This window comes from Macaca thibetana, chromosome 14 (assembly GCF_024542745.1).
Source record: "Macaca thibetana thibetana isolate TM-01 chromosome 14, ASM2454274v1, whole genome shotgun sequence".
Classification (NCBI taxonomy): domain Eukaryota; kingdom Metazoa; phylum Chordata; class Mammalia; order Primates; family Cercopithecidae; genus Macaca; species Macaca thibetana.
This window is the reverse complement of record NC_065591.1, coordinates 64,456,116-64,468,242: the sequence shown is the minus strand read 5'-3', so window position 1 is coordinate 64,468,242 and position 12,127 is coordinate 64,456,116. Positions and strand designations below refer to the sequence as shown.

Below are 12,127 nucleotides of genomic sequence, written 5' to 3'. Positions count from 1 at the left end.
ACAAAGGAGGCTGGGCACAGTGGCTGATGCTTGTAATCCCAATACTTTGGAAGGCCAAGGTGGGGGGATTGCTTGAGGTAAGGAGTTCAAGAGCAGCCTAGGCAACATAGCAAGACCCTATCTCTACAAAAAAAATTTAAAAATTAGCCAGGCATGGTGGTGCATACCTGTTGTCCCTGCTACTCGGGAGGCCGAGGCGGAAGAATTACTTGAGCCCAGGCATTGGAGGCTGCAGCAGGCTATGATCATGCTACTATACTCCAGCCTGGGCGACAGAGCGAGAGCTTGTCGCTTTAAAAAAAAACAAAAAACAAAAGTTGTTTACCAAAAGGTCAATGAAATGAAAAGCTAGTTTCTTGAAAAGATTAACAAAATTGATAAACCTTTTTTTCCCTTTAATTTTAATTTCAGGGGTACATGTGCAGGATGTGCAGATTACTAGGTAAACTTGTGTCATGGAGGGTTTGGTACACATTATTTCATCACCCATATATTAAGCCTAGCACCCATTAGTTATTTTTCCTGATTCTCTCCCTCCTCCCACCCTCTACCCTCCACCCTCTGGTAGGCCCCAGTGTGCATTGTTCCCATGTATTCTCATAATTTAGCTCCCACTTATAAATGAGAACCTGTGGTATTTGCTTTTCTGTTCCTACATTAGTTTGCTAAGGATAATGGCCTCCATCTCCATTTATGTTCATGCAAAAGACATGATCTCATTCTTTTTTTATGGCTGCATAGTGTTCTGTGGTGTATATATACCACATTTTCTTTTCTTTTCTTTTCTCTTTTTTTTTTTTTGTTTTTTGCTTTTTGTTTTTGAGGCAGAGTCTTGCTCTGTCACCCAGGCTGGAGTGCAATGGTATGATCTTGGCTCAGTGCAACCTCCGCCTCCCGGGTTCAAGCGATTCTCCTGCCTCAGCCTCCCAAGTAGCTGGGATTATAGGCGTCCACCACTGCACCCAGCTAATTTTTGTATTTTTGTAGAGATGGGGTTTTGCCTTGTTGGCCAGGCTGGTTTCAAACTCCTGACCTCAGGTGATCCGCCCACCTTGGCCAAGGTGCTGGGATTACAGGCATGAGCCACCACGCCCGGACATGTGCCACATTTTCTATATCCAGTCTATCATTGGCGGGCATTTAGGTTTATTCCATGTCTCTGCTATTGTGAATGGTGCTGCAATGAACATAAGCAAGCATATGTCTTTATAACAGAACAATTTATATCCCTTTGGGGATATACTCAGTAATGGAATTGCTGGGTCACATGGTTTTTCTGTCTCTAGGTCTTTGAGGAATTGCCACCTTGTCTTCCACGAAGGTTGAACTAATTTACACTCCCACCAACAGTGCAAAACTGTTCCTTTTTCTCCACAACTTTACTTTGACAGCATCCTTTGTTTTTTAATTTTTTATTAATAGCCATTCTTATTGGTGTGAGATGGTATCTCATTGTGGTTTTGATTTGCATTTCTGTAATGATCAGTGATGTTGAGTTTTTTTCATATGATTGCTGGCTGTATGTATATCTTATTTTCAAAAGTGTCTGTTCATGTCCTTTGCCCACTTTTTCATGTCCTTTGCCCACTTTTGAATGTCCTTTCTTGTAAACTTATTTAAGTTCCTTATAGATGCTGGGTATTAGACCTTTGTCAGATGCTTAGTTTGAAAAAAAAAAAAAATTCCCATTCTGTAGGATGCGTTTTTACCCTGTTGATAGTTTATTTTGCTGTGCAGAAGCTCTTAAGTTTTATTAGATCCCATTTGTCAATTTTTACTTCTGCTGCAATTGCTTTTGGCATCTTCATCATGAAATCTTTGCCCATGCCTATATTCTGAATGGTATTGCCTAGGTTTTCCTCTAGGGTTTTTATAGTTTTGGGTTTTACATTTAAGTCTTTAGTCTATCTTGAGTTAACTTTTGTATGTGGTGTAAGGAAGGGATCCAGTTTCAGTTTTCTGCATCTGGCTAGCCACTTATCCCAGCATCATTTATTAAATAGGGAATCCTTTCCCCATTGCTTTTTGTCAGGTTTGTTGAAGATTAGGTGGTTTTAGGGGTGCAGTCTTATTTCTGGGTTCTCTATTCTGTTTCATTGGTCTATGTGTCTGATCTTGTACTAGTGCCATGCTGTTTGGTTGCAATGGCCCTGTGGTATAGTTTGAAGTTGAGTAGTGTGATGCCTCTAGCTTTGTTCTTTTTGCTTAGGATTGCCTTGGCTATTCAGACTCTTTTTTGGTTTCATATGAATTTTAAAATAGTTTTTTCTAGTTCTGCAAAGAATGTCGATGGTAGTTTAATGGGAATAGCATTGAATCTATAAATTGCTTAGGGCAGGCTGGGCACCTGACTCACACCTGTAATCCCAGCACTTTGGGAGGCCAAGGTGGACAGATCACTTGAGGTCAGGAGTTCAAGATCAGCCTGGCCAACATGGTAAAACCCCATCTTTACTAAAAATACAAAAATTAGTCGGCACATACCTATAGTCCCAGCTACTCAGGAGGCTGAGGCAGGAGAATCACTTGAACCCAGGAAGTGCAGGTTGCAGCGAGCTGAGAGTGTGCCACTGCACTCTAGCCTGGGCGACAGAGTGAGACTCCTTCTGAAATTAAATAAATAAATAAATAAATAAATAAATAAATAAATAGCTTAGGGCAGTATGGCCATTTTTATGATATTGATTCTTCCTATCCATGAGCATAGAATGTTTTTTCATTTGTTTGTATCATCTCTAATTTATTTGAGCAGCAGTGATTTGTAGTTCTCCTTTTAGAGGTCCTTCACTTCCCTCGTTAGCAGTATTTCTAGGTTTTTGTTTTTTGGGTTTGTTTGTTTGTTTGTTTGTTTGTTTGTATGTCAGTTGTGAAAGGGAGTCCATTCGTGATTTGGCTCTCGGCTTGACTGTTGAAAATCAGCAAACCTTTAGCCAGACTAGTGAGGAAAAAAAGAGAGAATAACCAAATAAATAAAATCAGAAGTGAAAAAGGAGACATTACAACCAATACCATAGAAATTCAGAGGATCATTAGAGGCTACTATGAACAATACATGCCAATAAATTGGAAAACCCAGAAGAAATGGATAAATAGGGCTGGGTGCGATGGCTCACACATGTAATCACAGCACTTTAGGAGGCCAAGGTGGGTGGATCACTTGAGGCCAGGAGTTTGAGATCAGCCTGGCCAACATGGAAAAACCCTGTCTCTACTATACAAAAATTATCCGAGTGTAGTGGCACATGCCTGAAATCACAGCTGCTCAGGAGGCTGAGGTGTGAGAATCATTTGATCCAGGAAAGCAGAGGTTGCAGTGAGCCAAGATTGCACTACTGCACTTTATCCTGGGCGACAGACCGAGACTCTGTCTCAAAAAAAAAAAAAAAAAAAAAAAAAAAAAGGATAAATTCCTAGATGCATGCAACCTACCAATGTGGTTTGGATTTGTGTCCCTACCCAAATCTCATCAAATTATAATAATCCCCAGTGTTGGAGGCGGGGCCAGTGGGAGGTAATTGGATCACAGGGGTGGACTTCCGCCTTGCTGTTCTCTTGGTAGTGAGTGAGTCCTCACGAGATCTGGTTGTTTAATAGGGTGTAGCACCTCCCCCTTCTCTCTTTTCCTCCTGCTCCTGCCATGTAAGACTAAGCTGCTTCCCTTTTGCCTTCTGCCATAATTGTAAGTTTCCAGAAGCCTCCGCAGCCATGCTTCCTGTACAGCCTGCAGAACCATGGGTCAATTAAGCTGCATTTCTTTATAAATTACCCAGTCTCAGGTAGTCCATTATAGCATTGTGAGAATGGACACCTACCAAGATCGAGCCATGAAGAAATTCAAAACCTGAAGAGACGAAAAAACAAGTAACAAAATCAAAGCTGTAATAGAAAGTCTCTGAGCAAGGAAAAGCCTGGGACTGGGTGGCTTTATGGTGAAATTTTACCAAATATTTAAAGAACAACTAATACCAATTTTACTCCAACAATTCCAAAAAATAGAGGAGGAGGGAATACTTCGCATCTCATTCTCTGAGGCCAGCATTACCCTGATACCAACATCAGACAAAGACACATCAAAAAATAAAAACAAGCCAGTATCCCTGATGAACATTAATGCAAAAATCCTCAACAAAATACTAGCAAACTGAATTCAACAACGCATTGAAAAGATTATTCATCATGACCAAGTGGAATGTATCCCAAGAATGCAAGGTTGGTTCAACATACACACATCACTCTGCATGATACATCGTATCAACAGAATGAAGGGCAAAAACTGTATGATCATTTCATTTGATGCTGAAAAAGCATTTGATAAAATTTAACATTCCCTTATGATAAAACCCTTCAATAAGCTGGGTGTAGAGGGAACATATCTCAACACAATAAAAGCCATGTATAACAGACCCACGATGAGTATCATACTGAATGGAGAAAAACTGAATGCCTTTCCTCTAAGATCTGGAACATGACAAGGATGCCCACTTTTACCACTGTTGTTCAACATAATACTAGAAGTCCTAGCTACGGCAGTCAGATGAAAGAAAGAAAGAGCATCCAAAGTGGAAAGAAAGAAGTCAAATTATTATTCTTTGCAGATGATATAGGCTTATATTTTGAAAAACCTGAAGACTCCACCAAAATATTCAAACGATAAACACCTTTAGTAAAGTTGCAGGATACAAAATCAACATTCAAAAATCAGTAGCATTTCTATATGCCAGCAGCAAGATTCTGAAAAATAAATCAAGAAAGTAATGTCATTTACAATAGCTACAAATACATTAAAATACATAGGAATTAACCAAAGAAGTGAAAGATCTCTTACAATGACAGAAATTAGGAGGTTGAGACAGGAGAATCACTTGAATTCAAGAGATGGAGGTTGCAGTGAGCCGGGATCATGCCACTGTACTCCAGCCTAGGCAACAAAAGTGAAACAAAACTCCGTCAAAAAAAAAAAAAAAAAAAGGAAGGAAGGAAGGGGGTGGGGGAGGGAGGGAGGGAAGGAAGGAAGGAAGGAATAAATTGAAGAGGACACAAACAAATGGAAAGCTATTCCATGTTGTTGGATTGGGAGAATCAATATTCTTAAAATGTCTATACTGCCCAAAGCAATCTACAGATTCAATGCAGTCTCTATCAAAATACCAGTGACATTCTTCATGGAAATAGAAAAAACAATCCTAAAATTTTTATAGAACCACAAAAGACCCAGAATAACCAAAGCTTTCCAGCTATCCTGAACAAAAAGAACAAAACTGAAGGAATCCTATTGTGTGACTTCTAATTATACTACAAAGCTATAGTAACCAAAACAGCATGGTACTGGCATAAAAGCAAATATCAGTGGAACAGAATAGAGAACCCAGAGTCAAATCCACCCATCTGCAGTGAACTCATTTTTGACAAAGTTGCCAAGAACATACATTGGAGAAAGGACAATCGCTTTAATAAATGATGCTGGAGAAACTGGATATTTATATTCATATGCAGAAGAATTAAGACCCCTATCTCTTGCCATATACAAAAATTAAAGTGGATTAAAGACTTTCTAAGACCTCAAACTATGAAACTACTAAAAGAAAACATTAGGAAACTCTCTAAGACATAGGACTAGGTGAAGATTTCTTGAGTAATACCCTGCAAACACAGGCAACCAAAGCAAAAATGGACAAGTGGGATCACATCAAGTTAAAAAGTTTCTGCACAGCAAAGGAAACAATCAACAAAGTGAAGCAACAACCCACAGAATGGGAGGAAATATTTGCAAAATATCCATCTAACAAAGGATTAATAATGAGAATATATAAGGAGCTCAAATAACTCTATAGGAAAAAAAAATTTAATAATCTGATTTAAAAATAGGCAAAAGATCTAAATAGACATTTCTCAAAAAAAGACATATAAATAGCAGACAGGGCAAGGTGCAATGGCTCACGCCTGTAATCCCACACTGTGAGACGCCAAGGTGGGCGGATCACTTGAGCCCAGGAGTTAGAGACCAGCCTGGATAACATGGTGAAACCCCATCTCTACAAAAAATACAAAACTATAGCAGGGCATGTGGCATATGTCTGTAGGAGGCTGATGTGGGAGGATCTCTTCAGCCAGGGACGCAGAAGGTGCAGTGAGCTGAGATTGCACCACTGCACTCTAGCCTGGGTGAGACCCTGTCTCAAAAAATAATAAAAATAAATGGCAGACAGGCATATGAAAAGGTACTCAACATCATTGATCATCAGAGAAATGCAAATCAAAACTACAGTAAGATAGTATATCACCCTAGTTCAAGTGGCTTTTATCCAAAGGACAGGCAGTAACACAGATGCTGGTGAGGATTTGGAGAAAAGGGAGCCCTTGTAAACTGTTGCTGGGAAAGTAAATTAGTACAACCACTATGGAAAACAGTTTGGCAGTTCCTCAACAACTAAAAATAGAACTTCCGTATGATTCAACAATCTCACTGCTAGGTGTACACCCAAAAGAAAGGAAATCAATATATCAAAGAGATATCTGCACTCTCATGTTGATTGCAGCACTATTCACAATAGCCAAGATTTGGAAGCAACCTAAGTGTCCATTAACAGATGAACAGATAAAGAACACTTGGTATATATACACAATGGAGTATTATTCAGCCATGAAAAAGAATGAGATCCTGTCATTTACAACAACATAGATAAAACTGGAGGTCATTATGTTAAGTGAAACAAACTAGGCACAGAAAGACAAATTTCACATGTTCTCACTTATTTGTGAAAGTTAAAAAAGTAAAACAAATTGAACTCATGGAGATAAAGAGTAGAAGGATGTTTACCAGAGTCTGGGAAGGGTAGTCAGGTGTTGGGGGAGCCAGGATGGTTAATGGGTACAAAAAATATAGTTAGATAGAATGAATAAGATCTAGTATTCGATGACACAATAAGGTGACCACATCAACAATAGTTTATTATACATTTAAAAATAACAAAACCGGCTGGGCACAGTGGCTCACGCCTGTAATCCCAGCACTTTGGGAGGCCAAGTTGGGTGGATAATGAGGTCAGGAGATCGAGACCATCCCGGCTAACATGGTGAAACCCCATCTCTACTAGAAATACAAAAAATTAGCCAGGCACAATGGCAGACACCTGTAGTCCCAGCTACTCGGGAGGCTGAGGCAGGAGAATGGCATGAACCCAGGAGGCGGAGCTTGCAGTGAACCAAGATCACACCACTGCACTCCAGCCTGGGAGACAGAGTGAGACTCCATCTCAAAAAAAAAAAACAAAAACACATGATTATTTCAATAGATGTAGAAAAGGGCTTCAACAAAATTCAACAGCCCTTCATGCTAAAAACTCTCAATAAACTAGATATTGATGGAACATATCTCAAAATAATAAGAGCTATTTATGACAGACTCACAGCCAATATTATACTGAATGGGCAAAAACTGGAAGCATTCCCTTTGAAAACTGGCACAAGACAAGGATGCCCACTCTCACCACTTGTATTCAACATAGTGTTGGAAGTTCTGGCTAGGGCAATCAGGCAAGAGAAGGAAATAAAGGGTAGTCAGTTAAGAAAAGAGGAAGTCAAATTGTGTCTGTTTGCAGATGACATGATTATATATTTAGAAAAGTCCATTGTCTCAGCCCAAAATCTCCTTAAGCTGGTAAGCAACTTCAGCAAAGTCTCAGAATCCAAAATTAATGTGCAGAAATCACAGGCATTCCACCAATAACAGACAGACAGCCAAATCATAAGTGAACTCCCATTCACAATTACTACAAAGCGAATAAAATACCTAGGAATCCAACTTACAAGGGATGTGAAGGACCTCTTCAAGAACGTGCTCAACGAAATAAAAGAGGACACAAACAAATGGAATCAATATCGTGAAAATGGCCATACTGCCCAAGGTAATTTATGGATTCATTGCTATCCCCATCAAGCTACCACTGACTTTTTCACAGAATTGGAAAAAAACTACTTTAAAGTTCATATGGAACCAAAAAAGAGCCTGCATAGCCAAGATAATCCTAAGCAAAAAGAACAAAGCTGGAGGCATCGTGCTACCTGACTTCAAACTATACTACAAGGCTACAGTAACCAAAACAGCATGGTACTGGTACCAAAACAGATATGTAGACCAGTGGAACAGAAGAAAGGCCTCAGAAATAACACCACACACCTACAACCATCTGACCTTTGATAAACCTGACAAAAACAAGCAATGGAGAAAGGATTCTTTATTTAATAAATGGTGCTGGGAAAACTGGCTAGCTATTTGCAGAAAGCTTAAATTGGATCCCTTCCTTATACCTTATACAAAAATTAACTCAAGATGGATTAAAGACTTAAATCTAAGACCTAACACAATAAAAAACCCTAGAAGAAAACCTAGGCAATACCCTTCAGGACATAGGCATGGGCAAAGACTTCATGACTAAAACACCAAAAGCAATGGCAACAAAAGCCAAAATAGATAAATAGGATCTAATTAAACTAAAGAGCTTCTGCAGAGCAAAAGAAACTTATCATCAGAGTGAACAGGCAACCTACTGAATGGGAGAAAATCTTTCCAATCTACCCATCTGACAAACGGCTAGTATCTAGAATCTACAAAGAACTTAAATTTTCAAGAAAAAAACAACCCCATTAAAAAGTGGGCAAAGGATATGAACAGACACTTCTTAAAAGAAGACATTTATGCAGCCAACAGACATATGAAAAAATGCTCATCATCACTGATCGTCAGTGAAATGCAAATCAAAACCACAATGAGATACTATCTCACAACAGAATGGCAATCATTAAAAAGTCAGGAAACAACAGATGCTGGAGAGGATGTGGAGAAATAGGAATGCTTTTACACTGTTGGTGGGAGCGTAAATTAGTTCAACCATTGTGGAAGACAGTGTGGCAACTCCTCAAGGATCTAGAACTAGAAATACCGTTTGACCCAGCAATCCCATTACTGGGTATATACCCAAAGAATTATAAATCATTCTACTATAAAGACACATGCACACATATGTTTATGGCAGCATTATTCACAATAGCAAAGACTTGGAACCAACCCAAATGTCCATCAGTGATAGAGTGGATTAAGAAAATGTGGCACATATACACCATGGAATACTATGCAGCCATTAAAAAGGTGGAGTTCAAGTCCTCTGCAGGGACATGGATGAAGCTGGAAACCATCATTCTAAGCAAACTATCACAAGGACAGAAAACCAAACACTGCATGTTCTCACTCATAGGTGGGAGCCAAACAATGAGAACACATGGACACAGGGTAGGGGACATCACACACTGGGGCCTGTTGGGGTGGGGGGCTAGGGGAGGGATAGCATTAGGAGAAATTCCTAATGTAAATGATGAGTTGATGGGTGCAGCAAACCAACGTGGCACATGTATACCTATGTAACAAACCTGTACGTTGTGCACATATACCCTAGAACTTAAAGTATAATAAAAATAAAAAGGTATAATTGGATTGTTTGTAATACAAAGGATAAATGCTTGAGGTGGTGGATACCCCCATTTACCTTGATATGATTATTATATGTTGTAGTCCTGTATCAAAATATCTTATGTACCCCATAAATATAAATACCTACTATATACCCACAAAAATTAAAAATTAAAACTTTTTGAAAAAAAGGAGAATGGGACACAAACAGGCACAGGGAGAAGATCACATGAAGATACCAGAAGAAAATGGCCAACTACAAGCTGACAATAATTACCCTCAGAAGAAATCAAACTGTCAACACTTGATCTTGGACTTCTACAAAGCCACTTTTGCCAAATGAAGTAACATTCACAGGTTTTGGGAATTAGGACATGAACATATCTTTTGAGACGCTACCATTCAGCCCACTACAGCTGTTTGTAAAAAGAAGCAAGCCTCCTGATGGAAGTAAATGTTACCTTCTCAAGAAAATAAATAAATAAACAAGACAAAAAGCACCCATTCCAATGTATAGGAAATACTGGAAACAGAATACTACAAGGATGTAATAAAAATTACATCTTTGTCATTTTTTTCCCAGACTGCAGGAAACTCTACAGAACAAAAACCTAGTTTCTTCAACAATTAAATTGCAAGAGGGAGAAAAGCAGAGATAGATGAAGAAACGTGTATAGGAAAGGAAACCTAAACAGCATCGTGCAGTTGCACTGTGGGGGCTATATTTGTATCCTGATTTGAAAAACTTTTTTGTAATAAAGGAAACAATCAGGGAAATTTGAGAACTTGTTGCTTTATAAGTACTTACTGTAAATTGTAATGTGGATATATTTTCTTAAAAGAATCCTTATCTTTTAGATGTACTGAAATATTTATAAATTAAATGATATGTCTGGAACTTGTTTCAATATAATTAGGAGTAGAAGAGGTAGATGGGCTTAAAGATGAAAGAATATTGGTCATAAGGGGATGTTTTGGAAATGGGGTGATGAAGACATGAGGATACATTCTACTGTTGTCTTTACTTACATGTGTATTTGAAATTTTCCATAACAAAGAGTTTAAAATTTTAAAAGGTTGAAACCTCCTCCTCAAGAGAAACAAAACAAAAAGATTAATAGTGCTTGAGGACAGGTTTGGCAGCTAGAGAGGTGATCCTCTTAACTTTTCTGCATGGTGATTAGAGAGGCTCTGAGGGCTGTGTAATGAGCTTTCACAGCTATTCTAGCTTAAAGCTGGAATCCAAGAAGAGAACAAAGTACATTTCTCTTTGAGAATATGTTTATTCAGCCAGCCTTCCCAGACCATATTCTAACAACTCCTCACCTCATCTCACCCCATCATCGGCCTGGATTAAATATCACCTTGTTCTCTTCCCATACCCTCTACACACTCCGTGGTGTATTTTAATTATGTAGTGTGTTTGGTTCACCCAGTTTCCATATTATAAATTCTTTGAAGATACTAACCTTGTTTGTTCGTCTTATTCATCTATATATCCCCCTCATCCCTGGGTTTCATGTTGGACCTGGTAAACTCTCTCAATAAATGGTTGGTAGAGTGAGGGGGTGGGAAGCAATAGAGAACTGGGATTGCACTGGTAAACAAAATGCAATATACACCTACTATTTTTTGTATCTCCTCAATTATCCCTTTTCCCAGGACTACTAAATTAGAGCTTCAGAGTTACTTTGAACTTTTTTTTTCTTCTTCTGCCCATCTTCTAGCAGAGGTGCTAATGGGCTATAATATACTGCAAATGAAAGATAAGTAAGGGGTAAGCAATGTGTTAGCAAAATAGAAAGTGGGGTGCCCCATCAGATGCTGATTTCCACTCTTTCCCAAGGTATGTAAATACAATGAATTTTTTTCAGATGGCTGCCTTTCTGTGCTATTTGTTCTTCTGCTTTCTGTGTATCAGAATTCTTCTTTTATAGAAATTCCAGGCTAGGCGCAGTGGCTCACGCCTGTAATCCCAGCACTTTGGGAGGCCGAAGTGGGCGGATCACGAGGTCAGGAGATCAAGACCACACTGGCTAACACGGTGAAATCCCGTCTCTACTAAAAAAGTACAAAAAAATTAGCAGGGCACAGTGGCGGGCGCCTGTAGTCCCAGCTACTCGGGAGGCTGAGGGAGGAGAATGGCATGAACCTGGGAGGCAGAGCTTGTGGTGAGCTGAGGTTGCGCCACTGTACTCCAGCCCAGGCAACAGAGCAAGACGCCATCTCAAAAAAAAAAGAGAGAAAAAAGAAATTCCTTTCTAGCCTGTCTTCTTGGTATGCTGTAAGATGGTAATTAGTGTGTAACCTCCTCAAGAAGGTGCTGAGAAATACTCTTACAAACACTATTTGGTGCTGTGGATAGGATTATCTGGCAGTTTCCTAGTGGATGGCAATGGCCATGAAACAGACTTTAAGAGGCCCATAAAATTTTAGAGCTGGGAGAGATGGAAAAGACCAATGTGCTTCCTTATGTGCACCCTGTTCTGTATTACACAGAATACATTTTTGTGTAAAAACTATCTTCTTGCCTTCTTAAGGTTTTGTATATTGTCCAGTTCCCAAATCTGATCTAGTTTCTAAACTATCACTTTCCAAATTTATTTTTGAGAAAATAGGACAGATAAATAATAACCATTGTCTAAAATGAAAAATAAAATGTGT

General features: G+C 39.0%; 1 protein-coding gene and 1 long non-coding RNA gene across 2 annotated transcripts in view; both read left to right on the top strand.

The window, feature by feature from the left end:
• FCHSD2 (FCH and double SH3 domains 2) overlaps nucleotides 1–12,127 on the top strand; it is a 339,502-nt gene that overhangs the window by 259,913 nt on the left and 67,462 nt on the right. The gene's annotated exons all lie outside the window — the stretch shown is intronic.
• On the top strand, nucleotides 5,147–10,721 carry LOC126935315 (uncharacterized). The gene is made up of 2 exons (XR_007719224.1): nucleotides 5,147–5,535; nucleotides 8,330–10,721. It is a non-coding gene; the product is annotated as an uncharacterized LOC126935315 (long non-coding RNA).